The sequence below is a fragment of the Rhinolophus sinicus genome, linkage group LG14, assembly GCF_036562045.2.
Source record: "Rhinolophus sinicus isolate RSC01 linkage group LG14, ASM3656204v1, whole genome shotgun sequence".
In the NCBI taxonomy this organism is placed as follows: Eukaryota; Metazoa; Chordata; class Mammalia; order Chiroptera; family Rhinolophidae; genus Rhinolophus; species Rhinolophus sinicus.
In genome coordinates this window covers 43,199,797-43,218,936 of record NC_133763.1, presented here as the reverse complement: position 1 = coordinate 43,218,936, position 19,140 = coordinate 43,199,797, and the positions used below count along the sequence as shown (strand labels likewise).

Here is a 19,140-nt window from a genome sequence, read left to right as displayed (position 1 = left end):
GCCCGGGAAAAGACCAAAATTCCAAACTCGAAGTTTGGTTTCTACTGAATGTGTATCACTTTTGCACCATCGTAAAGCCGAAAAATCATTAGGTCGAATGATCGTTAAGTTGGGGGCCATCTATCTGTATATTGAACCTATGTACTCAACAGCTTAATAAGTGTTTAGGGGGTACAATATCCCATAAAGCAGAGAACCAGCACCCCATATGTCTAGTTTAGGGGAAAGGAAACTATGAGCCTAGGTGAGACAGAAGAAAAAAAATGAAAAAGGAAGGTTCTGGAACAGAGGGTTAGGAAATTTTGAATGACTAAGATTTGAGTTAAAAAAAGTAAGGATGGGTGGCCTGTTAGCTCAGTTGGTTAGAGCACGGTGCACTTAACAACAAAGGTTGCTTGTTTGATTCCCACATGTGAGCTACTGTGAGCTGAGCCCTCCACAACTAGATTGAAACAACTACTTGACATGGAGCTGATGGGTCCTGGAAAAACACAAATAAAAGTTAAAAAAAGAAAAAGTAAGGACTGAATTCTAAAACAGAGACTAGAAATAGAATTTGCTACCAACTTGGAGGCCTCCTGACAAAACTACATTCAGTGTTGGGTATGCTGGGGACGTGATTGAAGGCCTCACACGGGCTTCAAACTTGGCCAAGGGTAGAGGGGAAGCATTGTTCAAACCCATCTCTTGCCTCCTGCAGCACCGAGGTGTATGGTTATCAAGGAAGAAAAGCCAGGGTCTGTGCACCTCTGCACAGGTATCTGAAATGGATCCGAACCTTCCTGCTGGAAGTTGTAGGGTTTCTCACTGCCCCTCTCTTCTCCCCCTCCCCCCGAGCTGTAATTGCCAAAACGAACAAATTATCACCATGTCAGCCTATGCAACTATCTCACTCATGCTCATTTGCTGACATTAATGAGTTCTAGAACCAATTGGTGATCTTATAATCAGTTCAGATTTGTCACTGAAAGAAAGCTCTGTTAGGTCTTGTTAGAGAGGCCAGCTCTGCAGACCGCAGATACAGTGATATGAAAATGAATTAAAATGAATTCTGGTGGGCATTAAGGCTCGAAGTTCCCTAACACCATGAAGCACAAAAATATTCGTGTCCCATGGGCCGGCTCACGTACAATATCTATCTTGCAAACTACATTCAAGCATCTTTTTGTTCTCTCTTTGAAATTTCATAGCTTCCTCTGCTCTGCCTAAAAAGGAAAACTCACGTCTTTGTGCTGCTACAGTAAAACTATTGGCAGCGTGTACAGTGAGAACAGAGCCTTGCCTTTATTTACTGCACCATGCAGATTTATTACACATCAAGGTAATAATAACAATACTATGACTTGCTGCCTGATAATCTCCTCCTCTGCTCCAGTAGGAGTGCAGTGGAGGGAGCTTGGAGGGCCCACAGACTCCCTGTATGGTGCTGAGCACCGCAGGGCACGCTCTTGGCTCAGCTCCACTAGATGATGGGGCACTACTGTGCCATGCAGTGCCAAGAGGAGATGCAGAGCTGGTGAGGAGATCCAGTGTTTGGATAGCAGATGCTGGAAGCCATTTGCCAGGTCTAGGTCTGTGAGACGAGTGTTTCCACCCTTGCTCATTGCCAGGGGAGTAAGCCTTCCCAGCTACCTTCGTCTCCTAAGGGGTTCCTCCACCTGAAACCTGAGGAAAACACAGATTGAGAACCATAGAGGTGAGGGAGTCCTTTACAGGGCATTTTATCTGCCTTTAGGCAGCACCGCACTGAAAAGAATCTGCGACCTTCCAAGTTAAATCTGTTCCATGTCTGAGGAATGATGACAAAATACAGGGTTAAAGACGATCACCCCTCAGGCCAAGGGTCTCCTTCAGGGTGGCCAGCCTCACTTTGGTCAGCTTCTCTATCTCTTCATCTTGGCTTCCGGGTCCTGAGGTGTCCAGGCCATCTTGACTGCTGCCAGGGAAACTGCTTGAGGGTACTTGGGCACGCAGCTGGCCCATGGTGACAGTGACATTCTCTCAGAGGACAGCGACCATCAGAGGTGTCTTCCTGCTGCTCAGCTCACTCGGGAAGCCTTTCATTAGGGCTTCTAATTTTTAAGATAATGGGAACTTAATGGGGACCATTTTGATTTTCTCTCACTAGCCAAGGCTTTTGTACCCGAAGCCTTGCTGCTTCCAGCTGCAACCGCCTGAACAAATTGCATCCTGAACAAGCAAAAGCTGTGGCCCAGGGGACCGCTGAAACATCGTCCAATCCTATTTCCTAATTCTCTTTCCTCATGCCAAGGGTTTTGCCTATAATAGCAGTTGGGTTTCTGGCCATCTCAGTGACCACTTTGGATCTTCCCTTGTTCCCCCCGCACCCCCCGCCACCAATTTTTAGACAGAAACATCTTTAACAAGTCATTAATGGACTAATCAATTAATTCTAAGCATTTGAGAGGCTCAGGTTCCTCCTGCTTCTCTCCTTACCACATTTTATAAAAATCAAGAATTTAGTCGGCCATATTCCATTATCTGTTTAGATTCTAAGACAGCGTTTTACCCTCCAAGGACAGTTCCAAGACCAAAATGATTGGGAAATTATGGAATCAAATGACCTCAATAAATCCCTTTTGAGGCCATTAGGCCCCGGGGATCCAAAGGCATTGTCATGTCCTCTGCCAAAGCTTTGGCTTTCTTCTCAATAAACAAGTGTCAGTTTGTTTGTTTTTGCATTAGTCAGTGGGGTGAATTGGCCCTTCGGGAGTTTTATCCCACTAAAGTGATGGCAAACCACAAAAATGTGCAAACCACCATCTTTAGTAGACCAACTGTGTTCCACACTTCCCAGGATTGGCTGGATTTGGGTGTCCCCTGCCTCTGTTGGCTCTTAGATATTGGGACCATTCAGCAAATCTTGAATCTTGGAAACCACTTCAGTCTTGTGGTTGTTGATTCCTGGCAGGTAAGAAACCATGTCAATCTTCTGTCTGAGATTCAGTGGAGTATTATCCCTACCAACTTGACTTTCTAGAAGTAGGTCATCTCACAACTCACCCCAAGTCAATCTAACAGTATAGAAACCAGAGAGTCAGAAAGGCCAATGAGTCACTGAAATGGAGCTAAACATGACCCCAGGTATGTTTAGGGAGACGACAGGCCCTGGTGCTTCAAAGCATGTTGCTGATCATTTTTGATGGACGGCCCAGGACTATTTTAACTAAACAATTATTTTGAGGATAAATGTATAAGACAGGGATTATAACAGCTATTTTGTGGGATGGGTGTCAAAGGATTGGCCCCAAAAGAGGAAGAAGGGAAAAGGCACCAAAGAAGGCGAATGACAATACAAAATGGTAAGTAGGTAGAGACTGTAGCATTGTAAAAAAAATAAAAATAAAAATAAAAAAATAAAAATTACATCAGAAGTGGGGACTCATTTTTATTTATTTTTATCATGATGATTTTTTTCTTTTTCTTTTTTTCATTTTAAGACTGTTTTTAAGGGTATAAGTTAAACTGTGGCTACCCTGGCCACTGAGAATTGACGTCAAGTGGAACCAATATGTAACAGGGACCCCTGAGAAGAATTTGCATCAACGTGTGGCAGTGAGGGGTAGGGGACATTGAAGAGACGAGAATGAAGCAGAGGTTTTAGTCCCACAAGGAGCAGTCACCTAACTTCAAAGGACACCTGTGTCGCTGACAGTGTCAAGGAGTGCAGACAGGGTTCAGAAACATGGCTTTCCAGCTCCTGACAGTGACTGAGCGGCAGTTTACTGCAGTGCACGAGGCACAGCTCATTTGCTGCCTTCATCACTCTGTAGGTGCTGACTTTGCTGGCAGAGTCTCACCGCAGCCACTGGGCCCCTTCCCACTTCCTCCTCCTCACGCTGCTCTTCTCATCAGACAAGCCAAGGCCCACTCTTGTCTACTTTGCATCTCTTACATCAGAGGTTTTGGATGGCAGATTGCAAATGATCGTTGCAATCTTTCCCTTTTGTGCTCTTGAAGTTGGAACAGAGAGGCAAAGACTAAGTGGCCCAGGTGCAAATAAATGTCTGCATTTCCAGAATGCGTCTGAAATGAAGCTCCTCGGAAAATGTGGCAGGCGTTCTTTCTTTTAGGGCAAAAGCTGGACAGGCTCTCAGAGAGTCTCACTCCTACATATTTTATCCGTTTTGTTAGAAAGAGAAGGAAAGAAAAAAAAAAAGACAGCTAGATACCATTCCCTTAGTTGGCATGCTATGAAGAAAAACTAACAGATATTCACTACCTTTTTAATGGCAGACCTGAGCAGTTCTGGGAGGAGTGGGTTTTGTATTCCAACACAACTGTTCACGCCCCAAACTTGGGAGAAGTGAAAGGATTTTACAAAAGAAAAGATACAATAACTGCGATCTAAAATGTTCTACTGCGGTCCAAATTAAAGTTCAGTTTCCAAGCGAAAGGACCATTCTGTCAAATCTCTACTGCACCCCAGCTAACACCCTACTGCTTGCCTCACCTCTGCCTAATTTTCACACCTTTCATCTCAGAGTACATGGTAAATACTTATTAGTTTTCACAGCACTCTGAAGTTGGTCATGTCGTTCAAACTTATAGTGATGACAGGTTGGGCAGTAGGTAGCAATTTTCTTTTGTTGTCATTACCCTTCCTACGTGCTGGGAAACTGAGGCACAGAAGACTTCGGGTTCTGGAACAAATCAGTGGTGTTCCAGGAACCAAGCCTCAAGCACTTCTGTCATCTCTGGGAAGTGGCTTTTTAATTCAGCAGCGGTACTTTCCAATGTCAGCACTTGTGTGTGTGTCAGCATCTAAGATGACTCCCATCCAAGAAGACCCAGGTTCTCAGCCTCTGCTTCACCTCAGAAAAGTTCCCAGGGTAGTTGAAGACATTGGGGTGGGTGGAGAAGTTAGATGGTTGGATGCTTGAATGGGTTTTAGCAAGGAAGGAGAGGGACTCTGCGAATGTGAGTTAATTTAGCTAGAGGGGATCAGAGATTCAGCTTTGTCCTTAAAACTCTGATAGGAAACTAGGATTTGCACTAGCCCCTCTCTTAATAATGAAGCATTGCAAAGTCCTGTCTAGCCTGACTCCTAGCCTCACTTGTCCTGCCCCCTTGGGTGTTGCACACACCTGTAAACTTGGAAAGGGGCCATATTGGGGATGACTTTCTTGAGGCCTTATTGGTTTCCATCTTAACAGAGATCAACAGGACACTTATGCCTAGGTTGACTGAGACAGTCTTAGAGTAGTTAGATAATTCAGTGTCAGCTGGAATTTGATCATTTTTTTAAGTGCTAGAAGAGAAAGATGGACAATGTCCACTAGGTGGAAAAGATTAGACCAGTGGGTACTCACTGCTTCCCAGCTTCATGACCCCTTGCCTCAGAAAAGTGGAAGAAAAATAAACTGACATCATTTAATGAATGCCCCCTCCCCACAGAGTAGTCCAACTCTGTATCTCAGCAGGAGAGGGGGAAAGTGGGAGTGGGAACTGACATTTATTGAGTGCCAACTCTCTGCTGGTGCCTTTATATAAATAATGTAATTTAATCCTCCCTCACAAGACCCTACTATGTAGGTATGATTGTCCACATGTTTAAATACAGCTCTCTTAGGTTCTCACAGTTAGGAAGCCATGAGGCCAAAATGTAAAACCCAGGGCTTCCTGACTCCACATTCTTTCCATAAATATTGTTATCAGGCTGCAGTGTGTGTGTTGAATGAAACCTGATTTGATCCTGAACTCAGCCTACAGGAGGAAAAGGACAGCAGACAGGTAGTGTCTTCTTCTACCGCATGGCTATCAGAACGTTCTTAGTGACAGGATGTCACACTTGTTTCAAAACTCTGTTTGGCTGAAGGATCCAATTCCCTGAATGAACACCTTTCATGCCAGGTTGTGAGGGTGCAGGTCTTTATGGAGGGTAATCAGCTTATGGAGGGAGATACTCTACGATTTGTTTGTTGAAAAATCTGATTAGAGTTTACTTTTAATCACTTGTCAGTGAATGTATGGGTGCCTTAAACTAGAAGGGCCTTCAAAATCATACACCTCTTACCCTTGTCATAAAATAATTATAACCAAATTAATTGAGGACTTATTATGTTCCAGGAACCATTCTTGAGGCTTTACATGTATTATTTAATCTTCCAACAATCCTGTGAGGAAGGTACCATTTTTTTCTCCATTTACAGGTTAAAGTACAGATGAAAGGCACAGAGAGGTTAAGTACCTTGCCCAAGGTTACACAGGAAGGAAGTGGCAAAACTGGGATTTGAACTTCCAAACCTGGGTACCTATCATCTACATTTTTGCTGCCTGTCATTGGGAAAGATTGTACAAAAATAGGAAGGGTCATTTCTGTACTCGGAGCAGAAGATTCTTCTTTTCTCATTTTCCATTTCTAGAGTAATAGCCACCTAGAGTAATTCCTCCACATGAAGCACTAGGTCCTTTTACCCACATACATGTCAACCTGCTAGAAAGGTTTAAGGAGGTTAACTCCAGTCCTTCATTACACAGCTTTGTTCTTCTCTTTCCTTCTCCTAGGCTGGTCTTTCAGCATCTTCCTCCCGCGATGGGAATGAGGTGTGATTGTAGACGACGATCATCCTTCTCAGCTGTGGTTTCACCCTCTGGTGTGGTCACGGTCATGGACACCCACAGGCATTGGAGAGTGGTTGAAATTCACTTCTTGGGCACCAAGTTTCCCACCATCACCATCATCCTCACCAAAAAGAGACAGGCAGTTTCCCCATACTGACCACCGTGGCGGAGGACAATGAATGAATTCTTACCGTGCTGTGTAGGTGAAGTATGTGGACCTCAAAGAAAGGTCTTGGTCACTGAGGAGAGGGAGTAAGTGAAACTGCAGCGGCCTCAGGTTTTGATTTCGACGCTGAAACTCACTTCTGCCTCCCCTTTCGGGTGTCAACCAGGCTCGTAGAAGTTCGCGCTCCACTCAGATGTGTAAAGAAAACTGTTTCTTTTATCTCGAAATCCTTCTGCGCCCGCCCCTGCTGGGTAGCAAGAGGGGAAAAAACCTTTTTAGTTTAATAGGTTTGAAAACTTAGTCATTCCATTACTTAAACAGTTTCTTTAGGCTTAACCCTGCCTCTTTGGGTTAAGGCTCAGTCTTTCAGATTCCTCCCTTCTTCTGCTTGCTTCTCTGGAAATGGTACTTTTGGCTCTGAGACCAGGCTCCTAGCTCCCTCACCCCACAGTGCCCTAGCAAGGGAATTCACAGAGCCCTCCTGCCTTTGATGTTCTCTTAATTTATTTGATTTTCCTTCAGGCAGAGACCCAAAGAGCTGCCAGTAGTATCTACCTCAGGGGTTGATTACAAAGTTTAAATTTATTAACATATATAGAGAACTTAGATGTTTGCTTATCTCATAGTAAGCACTCAACAAATGTCAGCCATTTAGAATCCACACACATATAGCAGGAGATTTGAAGTCTTAGAAGCTTCTTATGTGTGATATAGAGGAAAGGGCAGCTCAAGTTATATGATATTGAGCAAAGTTATACGGCCTCTATGAGGCGTGGTCTGAAAAATGAGGATAATAGTATCACAGGAAAGCTGTCAGATTGAAATGAAACATCAGATGTATGTGAAGCCTTAGCAAAGAGTTTGGCACATAATTGAGGCTCAGCCAATGTTTCTTCCCCTTTCTCCTGATGTCAGTAACATGTTCTCTTATAATTGTTTACTGTTACATCCTCAACCAGGAATCTAAAGCTGTTATCATCCCCTCACTGGCTGGCGTACAGGAGAAAACCAATAGATTCACTGACAGATGCAAATGAACCTCCAGATCTGGGGCTCAAGACCCAGAACTCCTCCCCTGTCAAGGGCGGTTGGTCAGAGGACAATTCCTGTCTTCTGATTTTCACATCTTCTGGGCACGTATTTCTCCCTTCTCTTTAGTAAAGTTACACTGTGGTCTGTTGGAGGCATCTGTGTCTGCTTTACTCACATCACTCAACCCACACTTGGAAACCAATGTGTTTGCATAAATACTAGCAGATGAATTTTTTTAAATATCACTTTTTCTCTTCTGGCACTCTGTGAGAGAAATGAGCAAATATAAACAGAAGAGTATCACACCAGAAATACAGCAGATGGGTTCCTGCTGGAGATCTGGACTTTCCTGGAGTTTACACATTTGGGAGATTTAGGATTATGACAAAATCCACTTGTAATGCTCTTGCTTTTTATTTCTTGGGCACATTATAAATTGCTTAATGACTGGGCTTAATGTATACTTTCAGCCCCAATTTCCCCTTTGGGGAATAAGCAGGAGGCTGTAAGCACTCTCTGTCAGAGAGGTTCCCTTCCGAAGCCTACCATAAATCTAGTTTGATTGAGGATCAAGAAGAGAGAAAGAAAAAGTCTATCTTTATTCCACGCAGCGAGGGCAGGGGAAAGACGAAACGTCATTTCCCATGTCAGATGGCTTCGTACTTATGACCAAAAGTTTATTATGGATATTAAAAAGATGGAACTGATTACACACGCTCTCTGACCAATCCTGATTTGGGCCATCTCAGTTCAGAATATACATCCTAAGAAATACATGTATACCCGGGGAGTTGCTCATGAGCCATCCTTAACTCCAGGCCACCCCTTTGGCCCAGACTTGGTAAGATATGAGTATTATTTTCATTCATGCATTCAACAAATTTCAATGAGCATCTACTACAGACTAAACACTGTACTGGGAGTCGGTATGTAGCAATGATGAAGACAAGTATGGTCCCTGACTTCACAAAAGTCTAGTGGGGAAATAGACATAATCATTCTATTATACAGGTATTGAAAAGCAACATTTTCTACTTCCATCAACTATCCCATGTCCCAAGAATTGGCCTTGGAGGACGTAGGAGGTGGAAGCTCCCTCATGGTATCAGAGCCTCCATGGGACCTTAAGGCCACCCCACGGAAGAGCTCCTGATCCACAGTTGACCTGGCTGACCCCTGGTTTTCTTGAACTGTCTTCATGGGCTTCTCACAAGAACTTTAGCAGTGAGCCTGTCTGCCTATAACGGTGTCTTCTGGATCTCAGAGAAAGCTCCACCATTAATCGATAAGTAAGAACTCACGTTTTATTACAAGCATGTTTATCTGTGAGGTTTAACAAGGGAGACAGTGTGATGCACTGCACAGCACACAGACTTTCTGTGGTTTAACTGCCTTATGTGCAAAATGGGGAGAAGAGCACTTAACTCTGAATTGTTGAGATTCTTAAATGAAATAAGCTCCAAGAAGTGCTTTAGCGTGGGGCACATTCTCCTCCATTACGCTCAGGACCTGCGTGCTATGGCCCACAACCTGCCTTTGAAAGGAAACGGCATTTGCATGAAATATTTCATGACAGCCATACAACTACGACCATTTGGTAAATGATACATTATACTCACGGCCGAGGCTGCCTAGCCTGACTAGTAGTACCAATGCTTTCTGCTTCTGCTGCCCTAACTCTGCAGCTCAAATTAATTCTCTTCAGCGAGTGACCCAACCAGGAAAACCCAGAGGAATTCAGAATACTCCCATAGGAAACCAGAAAAAGAGACAGTAAGACACTATAAATGTTTTAAAATGAGATCCTCAGCTTTGTCACACTAAGTATATGTAGCCCCCCCTCCTTTATTTTACTGTTCTTTTCACTCATTGAAAATATTACCTGTCACCTTCAGGATGCTTGAAAATGTTGGGCTGAAGATGGAAATTGTGGGCCACATTTGGCAAGGAAATAGACAGGTAGATCCTGGTGACACTGCCTTAAGGAATTTCTATGTCCTTTAAGACCTCGTACCAGAAATCCATGAGTCTTATAGCTCTCGAGGGCCTAGATCCCCCAAAGAATTGAATTGGCATCTTCCTCTGATTGTCTGTCCTGTAGGTCCCTTCCGCAGCTTGTAGGTTACCCATCCAGAGATTTTAGCGTTTACCACCTGGCTACGTGACGGGGCTGATGCAAAAATCCCCAAATTTTGTATATTAATTGAAGAATTACAGTTTTGAAAACTGGACACAAATGCAGTGTCCAAAACATTTCGGGATGATTAAGATAAGTCTATGGCTTATTAGTTAACCATGAATAATTATGGTTACATAACTTTCCAGATGATAACAGGGAAAAACTGTAAGATATATTTAGCAAAAAGCAGCACACACAATTTTATATACAGAATGAGAGCAATGGGGTTAAAAGAATAAATCTGCCTATAAAAAAAACTGGAGGAAACACACTAAAACGTTCACATTTTGAGTGTTGGAACTATGGCTAATTTTTTGTTTCTACTTCTATTTTTATAACAAGCCTATACGTATCGTTTACATTGTCTTAAAAAGCATTTTGAAATGAAGACTTCTGAGACCAAGAATATGGTCCTCCCTGAGATGATTTTCATGAATTATTTCCAAAGAGGATATTCAGTAATTCACCGGTTGGCTTGGCTGAGTGTGAAATTCACGTGAGCAAGAGGCAGTGCTTTTAAGGAATTTAAGGGGATCAGAAAGTTTGCCACTATCAAGTTTGGGTTCTGTGGTTCTTTCTTTACAGGGGCTGTAGTTTTCTTCCCAGCTGCCAAGCCTCGTTAGCTTTCAGTCTCCCCACTGAGCGCTGGAGATCAAGCTTTGCTCTTTCTGAGGCATAACATCTGCTGGTGCACTTATGCGGGCGGGATAGGGGCGGCAGCGCTCGGGGAGGTGAACGCACAGGCTGAGTCGAGCCCCCACTGCAGGTCCAGTGAAGCGGAACATGGATGTAGGCTAAAACACCCACGTTAACATATTCTGTTGTCCTCTGCTTTTAAGCTAGTCCCCAAACTTCCTAGGTTTTGACCTAAAACAAGAATCAGACAGTTTGGTGGCTGGTTAGCTCAGTTGGTTAGAGCGTGGTGCTGGTAGCACCAAGATTGCTGGTTCGATCCCCGCAGGGGCCACTGTGAGCTGCGCCCTCCTTAAAAACAAAAACAAAAAAACCAAAAAAACAAAAGAACAAAAAAAAACGGAGAGAGAGAATCAGACAGCCTGCGAGCGAATCTTGTTGAAGCAGGGCCCGGTTGGGGCCCCTCACAGTGACCCGGCCTCACCTTTCCTTGACCTATATCTTGACAGTAGATCATCCCCCTGCGGCTTGAGCTCCAAATGTCCCCGGTCCCTCCCAGTTCCCTGTTTTAGAAAATTACCCTGAAACTTATGATTAATACCCTTAGGCTTATTGATCACAATCTCCATGGTCTGGCATTCTTTCCAGACTCCTATCCTTGTTCCTGGGTTGCTGATGCCACCAGAGAGCCATGCAGACCCTGGAACCCTCAGTAGCCTCTGGAGGAACACCCAGGTTTTCCCTTAAATACCCGGAGCCAGTCTGAGAATGTGAAGGTGTCAACCCGCTGCCTTCTCAGACCACCGATGCTCTGATAAACGCTTATTCTGTGGCCCAACTCCTGTGTGGGTCTATTGGCTGAACCGCGCAGGCAGCACGAGCCCCGGACTCGGTCGGCCTCTGGTTTCACTGTCATCCTCATAATCCAAGACAGCCTATCTCCGGGGGTATTTTACAATTTCTTTTTTCCTCCCCAATAAATCCCCTTCACAGCCATATGATATCAGCAATCTTGGATGCATCAGGGCCCCTGTTCGTTACACATGTGGTTTTTCTTTCTGGGTTCAAGGACTGTGAGCTGGCCAGGCAGATCTGCATGAAACCAAACCATTAGACATGTTCCAAGGACTCAGCCTACTCCACCACTTTTTTACTTAGAAAAGTGTAAAAGGTAGGGGTCATGTCCTAAGATGCCAGGAAACATGCTCAGTGGCTTCCAAGCCAAACAGACCCTGATGGGGCCGTGTCCCCCGATCTCTCAGCCATCAGGTTCACCCTCAGCGATGCCTGGAGTCTAAGCCTTGAGTGGCCCGTCCAGCTCCACCGTTATGCTTCAAGATAAGGCTTTGGGGAAACGATGCATTCTAACCACATCCCAACAAACAGAAAAGGGCGAAGAAGAAATTTAACTTATGCCCTGACTCTTGTGACCCAGACACCATAGCACTAGAAAAGAAATGGCACTGGAGTAATACCACTGTGTCTGATTAGCAACCTTGCCACAACCTGAGCAAAGAATTCCAAGCCTTAAGACTTAGAACTTGTAAATAGAAAAGAACAGCCGTCAGGTGACTGGTCCAGCTGAGTTTTACTAGACAGCCCAGTGTTAGCAGTTCCTGAGGGGCCTGCTCTTAGCCTGAGTCAGCCAGGGTGTGACAAACCACAGTGCTGATCTCACCTTTGCAAGCCAACCAGTTCCCTGCCCCGCCGCCCACTCAGCTGCTGTCAGCCACTTCTGCCAACTTGTTCATTTTGTTTCTATTTTTCTCCCTCTCTCTCTCTCTCTCTCTCTCTGGGCAGCCACCTCCTCTGCTATTTACCCCCCAACACACCCACTGATCTTCAGATCTCTGCTGTTGACGTGTGGTGACTCATTTGTTACTTAGGTATTTTGGGTTCATTCCTCTTCAGCCAGTTTACCCAGAAGAACCACACAGAGCCAACACAGAGAAGAGAGGAAATGGAGGCGTGCAGATGGGAGGGGTGGGGGGAGAAATCCAAGAGCTGCCACGGAAAAATTCCACGGAGGTGCTGCTGTCCAAGCTGGGACTCAGAGAACAAGGCCATTCCAAAAGCAACAATGGGAAGGAAACAGTGCTTTGATTAAAACTTCATCAGGAGGCCTGGACACCCCCCGCCCCACCCCTTCACCCCCAGAGTTCTCCCACGACAGCGATGGCGTGTTCAAGAGTCCAAAAGAATCGTCATTGCTCTTTGGGAATTTTAAGAGCAACCACACCCAAGCGTGTTGATGTGGCCAAAACAAGGTGGAAGGGTGCAGTCGGGGGGCAGCCAAGCAGAACCTACAAAATACAGCCCAAGTCATTTGCCTGAACCTTCAGGCCCCACCCCTCTAATACCCAGGTACCCTTGGCTCAACTATCTGGGTTGCTTTGTGGACACTATCCAGTGTGGTGATGCTGCTGTCTTGAATCGACAGCCGCTGCTTATGTTGTGAACAATGGAAAAATCATGTGTGACAGGTCAGCCAAAGGATTCATAGGTTTGAGACACTTCCAGGAAATGATTGTTTAGAAATTAATTTTTCTTAAATTGCTTCCCCCAAGACTATTCAGTACAGGAGGCTTCTGCGTGCACTGTTGCTTAAGCCTGACGTGTTCTGTTCTAATCTCTTTAGTAAGTGTCTTGAATTACTGTTTGTGACATTTGCCATCCGTTTCTAGTTTGGGGCTTGCAAGACTAGCATGCTGGGCGTATGCGTTCCTTTCCAATTATGCATTTTTTAATTCAACAAAATTCCCCAAATACCTAATGTTGGAACCAGCCCGTCAGGTCCAGACTGGGGCACGGGATAAAGCTCAGGCTTCCGATAGGCAATTCCAGACCAGGATTCTGAACTCTCAGAGAAAGAAGCTGGTGAAAATAAAGACAGGTTCATGATAAATCTTGTTATTAATGAGTTTGGGCTGTTAATTCCTTCTTATGAAGCGTGGGTTAGTGAAACAGTAGATTGTACCCAACAGCTGCTATATGCAAACCATTTTACCGGAAACAGTGAGAAATTAAAAAAAAAAAAAAGAGATATATGACGGAAATGATGGAATCCATGTATTAGGGTGATGGAAGAGGGAGAAAGAAGGGTCCAGGTTTCTGATGGCATCATACCACCATCTCAGCCCAGATAACAATATCATATAGATCACATTTTCTGATCTATAAAAATCTTATTTACAAAAACCTTACTGTAATTTCCACCATGAATAAATTTAAAAATACTTCTTAATAACATTAAGAATAAATAATAATTGATGGATAAAGAAAAAATAACTAAAAGTAGATGCTATATAGAGCTAAATAATAAAATATTTTCCAAAACTTGTGGGATGCAGCAAAAGCTGCAGCGAAATTAACAAAAGCTTTAAAACGCCTATTTAGAAAAAGAAAGACTAGAAATTAATGAACCATGCGCCCAACTCAGAATACTGGTAATAGGAAAACAGCATACACACAAAGAGAGTAGAAGAAAAAAATAATACAGAGGAGAAATTAATTAAATAGAAAACAAACTTATAATAGAAATGATCAAGAAAACAAACAGCTGGTGCTTTGGAAAGACTAATAAAGCAGACAGAATAAAAGGGAAAATCACTACATATATAATAGAATTTTTGAGAAATAAGAGAATGCTATAAACGTCACGTAACTAAATTTGAAAACATATAAAATGACCAGTTCCTTAGAAAAATGAAACTTACTAAAACTGACTCAAGAAGAAATAGAAAATCTAATCAGAGAGCTATAGCTATTTTTAAAAAGTTGAGTTGATAGTTTAAAATCTACCTACAAAAACAAAACAAAACACAGGAGGGCCAGAGGGGTTTACAAGCAAATTCTGACAAACACTTCAGAGAAAGATAATCATAATCTTGCACAATCGATTTCAGAGAACAGAAGAAGAAAGAATGACCACAACTCATTTTATGGTGCTGGCACAATTTGGTATCAAAATCAGACTAGGATACATAGGAAAGGAAAATTATAGACAAATCTCTCATAAATGCAGATGTACAAATTCTAAACAAAATAGTAGAAAATTAAATCCTGAATTAAATTCAGCAATGCATCAGAATTAATATTTATGATCTATTTGGGTTTGTCCCAGAATACAGTGCTAGAACATTAGAAAAATTATTAATATAATTTACTACATTTGTATATTAAAGGAGAAAAATCATCATCTCAATGGATGTAGAGAAAATATTTGATAAAATTTAATTCCTGGTAAAAATTCTTAGCAAATTCATTATAGAAGGAACCTCCTTAACTTGATAAAGGGTGCCCACCCAAATTTTACAGCAAATAGTATACTTAATATACTTAGTGGTAATGTTTCTTAGACTCATTCCCTTTAAAGTCAGGGCTAAGACAAGGATATCTACTATCACTATTTCTATTAAATTGAATACTGGAGGACCTAGTAAGGAACCAAAAGATAAAAAGAATTTAAATGTATAAAATTTGAAAGGCCAAAAGAAACTGCTGTTATTGCCAATCAATGTAATTATGAAGAAAATTCAAGATAATCTATACACTATTAAGAGACAGCAGAATCCATAGAAACAAAATCAAAACAATGCAAAAATCAGCGGTGTTCTTATATAGGAAAAACAAATAATTAGAAGCCGTAATTAAAAAATAATGTGTCCTAGGGCCAGCCCAGTGGCTCAGGCAGTTAGAGCTCCATGCTCCTAACTCCGAAGGCTGCCCGTTCGATTCCCACATGGGGCTCTCAACCACAAGGTTGCCAGTTGGGTGGGCTCCGCCCCCTGCAACTAAGATTGAACATGGCACCTTGAGCTGAGCTGCCGCTGAGCTCCTGGATGGTTAGTTGTTGGAGCTCGTCCTCTCAACCACAAGGTTGCCAGTTTGACTCCCGCAAGGGATGGTGGGCTGCACCCCCTGCAACTAGAAAATGGCAACTGGACCTGGAGCTGAGCTGTGCCCTCCACAACTAAGATTGAAAGGACAACAACTTGACCTGGAAAAAAGTCCTGGAAGTACACACTGTTCCCCAATAAAGTCCTGTTCCCCTTCCCCAATTAAAAAGAAAAAAATCTTAAAAAATAAAAATAATGTGTCCTAGAAGCAAAAAAAAATTTTTTAATGGAATGAATCTAACCAAAGATGTGTAAGACAGTTGTAGAAATAGCTATAAAACCATATCGAAAGATATAAAAAAATACCTAAACAACTATTGAGAGGTGCTATGTTTTGAGAAAGGAGGACTCAATGAATGAAGATGTCAATTCTTCACAAGGGAATTTATAAGTTCAAGGCAATTCAATCAAAACCTCCAAGTGTTGTTTTGTTTGGTTCGTTTGTTTGTTTACCTGAGTGGCACATGATAAGCTCAACCTAAATTCAGAAGATAAAGCATTCAGAAGGCCATAAATAGGCAACATAATTTCAAAGAAAAACAATGTTGGGAGAACTCGTGCTGCTACATATCAAGTGTTTGTAAATCAGTAACAATTAAGATGGTGTGAACTTGACCAAGGGACAGACGAATAACCAATAAAATAGAACGGAGAGCCCAGAAACTGCCCCAAACATATATATATGAAAAATTACCCTAAGATAAGTGGATGGTGTTATAGAGTAGTCAAAATACGGGGCTCAGGCAATTGGTTTCCACACAGAAAGATAAAATAAAACTATACAGTTACCTTGTACCATGTACCAAAATTTGTTCTAGGTGGATTAGACTCCTAAATGTCGGAGACAAACTTTTAAAATTTAAGAAGAAAATATGGAAGAATATTTTTAAGATCTTGGGAAATGAAATGATTTTTAAAATAGGATACAAAAAGCACAAATCATAAAGGTCCAGGTTGATACATTTCATTATATTAAAATTAAAACTTTAAAACAAAAACACTCAAAGTGAGAAATCAAGACAGCAGCTAGCAGTGTATATTTACAATGTATAGAACCCCCCAAAATTATCATTATGAATAATATATCCCATAAATTACTGAGAATAAGACAACTCAACAGGGAAAAAATGGACAAAAGATATGAACAGATGCTTTACAAAAAGGAATACTAAAACTGATGACTCAATATAAGAAAAAAAATGATCAAGTATATTAGTAATCAGAGAGAAATTAAAACTACCATGTAGCCTTTTATACCTACCAGATTAATAAAAATTTTAAAAAATGAGTGTTGGTGAGGATGTGGGAGAGTGTATGCATTCAGCTTCTCATCTGTATCCTCCCCCCACTAGAATGTAAGTTCCATCACAGCAGGAACAAGCCTTTGTTCACAGACATCATCTTCAGTGCCTGGCACTGCCTGGCATTGCAGAGAAGTGAGGGCAAGAACTGGTAAAACTGAAGACGAATACAATCTAACACTCCATTCGTCAGGATATGATTCACAGAAAGGTGTCCTAGAACAATTCTTTAACATGTGCACAAGAAAGCATGTCCAATATACTTATTATTTCAAAATAGCAGCCAGTTGGAAGAGAATAGATAAATAGATTGTGGAATACTTATACAATGGAATAATATATGCCAGTTAAAACACATGAATTAGAACCAGCATATATCAGTGTGGATGGAGTATTAAATTATTTTCTGTACTTAAACTATATTTGCTTGAAATACATCATTAAAAGAGTTATATACCATCTTTAAGGGGTTGAAAAAAATGTTAGACGAACAAAAAGTTCAATGTAAAAGCCAATGTGATAATTCATACTAATTTTTGCTACACAAACGTGAAACAAGACAGATATGATAAGAGTTACAAAGTGATACGAGAGTCCTGAAAAAGGAGAAATTAATCTCTTCAAAAGAAATCAGGGAAGTGTTCTTGCATGAAGTTACACTTAATATTTAAACAGTTAGAAATGGAGCAAAGAGATTCTTGGTGGAGGGAATAAAGGCCTAGGTAGAGGAAATAAGGCACTTAAGTAAGGAAAATGCAGAGCATTTTCAAGGAGTGTTTGGAAATTCAATTTGACTGGAATATCAATTGACTACAGAAGAATGGTGAAAGACAGGTTGGGATAAAATCTTGGAGAAATTTAAATATCAGGTTGAAGTTGGGTAGAAAGCTACCTAAAGTGTACTCTGGGGCCAGGACTTGGGTTTAAGTACCTAGGCTCCACTGGAATTTGTTTCCTTGGGAGTTCAGGTTAAGATATTTGCCTAATGAATTAGGTTTTTTTCACTTAGAAATTAGGATATCACTAAGAAATCAAAAACATGCATAACTCTACTAACGGACTTATTTAAGGGAGAAAAAGATGTAAGTAAATGAAGACAGTTACTTTAGTGAAGTGCTTTTCTCACGCTTCTTTCACTATCACGACGTAGTTTACCAGGATTTTCCCTCTGTCTTGAGTATAAAACAACTTTTTATTTACTGGACCTTATTTTTAGACTCAAAGACTCAGTGACTCATTTGTTCGTTCATGTCATTCTACTAAAATTTATATAACAGCCTACGCCAAGGTAATGGCCCCGGCTTTCATGGAGCATAAATTCTAGGACAAGACATATAAATAAACCGGCAATGACAATAGAGATGATAGAGATATGCAAAGGATGTTCTCATGAAACAGTGGAGTGACAGCTAATCAGGGAGTTAAGACAGGCTTCCTGGAGGAGGAGATATTTTAGAAGGATGTTTAGCAGTTAGTTTGCTGGACCAAAGAGGAGTCGGTAGGAACGCATCTGAGGAGGGTCAGGGGCATGAAACAGCCTGTGCGTATAGCCAAGTAGGATCAGAAAAGAGAAAGTATTGGGGTACTCAGTAGGAATAAGGGCCACAGATGTGGGCAGGGACACATCAGGAAAGATTAGGTGTTAAGTGAACTGGAGGTGAAAGTGGACACAACCATAACAGTAGACTTGACAAACTTGGTTTTCAAGGAGAGAGAAAGGGCTGAGCCAGGAGAGAGCAGTGTGCAGAAGGGTGGAAGTTGTTTTTAAAGAGTAGAGATGAAAATATTTACATGCCGTGAGGAAAGAGCAAGTGAAGGGGAAGTTTGGAGTAAAGGAGAAAGAGGGGATGACTAATAAGGAAGAGTTCCTGAGGAGGAGGCGGAGACCAGACGGAGAATTAGCTTTGCCCTGGAGAAAAAGTTGCCCTGAAACAGGAGAGAAATGGAAAGCAGAGAATTAGAGTTTTTCGTTTTTCGGTGCTGGGGAGGGATCTCAAGGAGTGCCAACTCGATGCCTTTAATTTTCTCATAGAGTAGAAAGATGATTTGCTGAAAGTGAAGGTGTTGAGGGTGTGAGGAAAAATAGGGAACGGCTGGAAGAGCTGTGGAGAAGAGTGACAGAAGGAACAGGTTAGCAGCAGCTGGAGAGCCACCGGAAGCTGGAGCAAATGTATCTGCGTGATGGCTTGTAGCCACTGGAGCACACGTACAGAAGGCAGGAAGTCAATAGTCAAGGATGGAACGTCATAGAGTGGCTGAAATACACAGACGAGGAGGAGGAGGAAGAGGGTTGGGGGGTACTGCTGGCGGGGATTAGAGGGCAAGGTCACTGGTGTTGAGGATGTA

The 19,140-nt window shown here is 42.2% G+C and overlaps 1 long non-coding RNA gene across 1 annotated transcript in view; it reads right to left on the bottom strand.

The window, feature by feature from the left end:
- Window positions 1–326: 326 nt before the first annotated feature.
- The window catches only part of LOC141568542 (uncharacterized), a 57,014-nt gene continuing 38,200 nt past the window's right edge, over window positions 327–19,140 (bottom strand). The window contains exons 3-4 of the long non-coding RNA XR_012491685.1: window positions 6,777–6,998; window positions 327–1,665 (exon numbers count right to left, since the gene is read on the bottom strand). This is a non-coding gene — a long non-coding RNA (uncharacterized LOC141568542). The remainder of the gene's footprint in view (window positions 1,666–6,776; window positions 6,999–19,140) is intronic.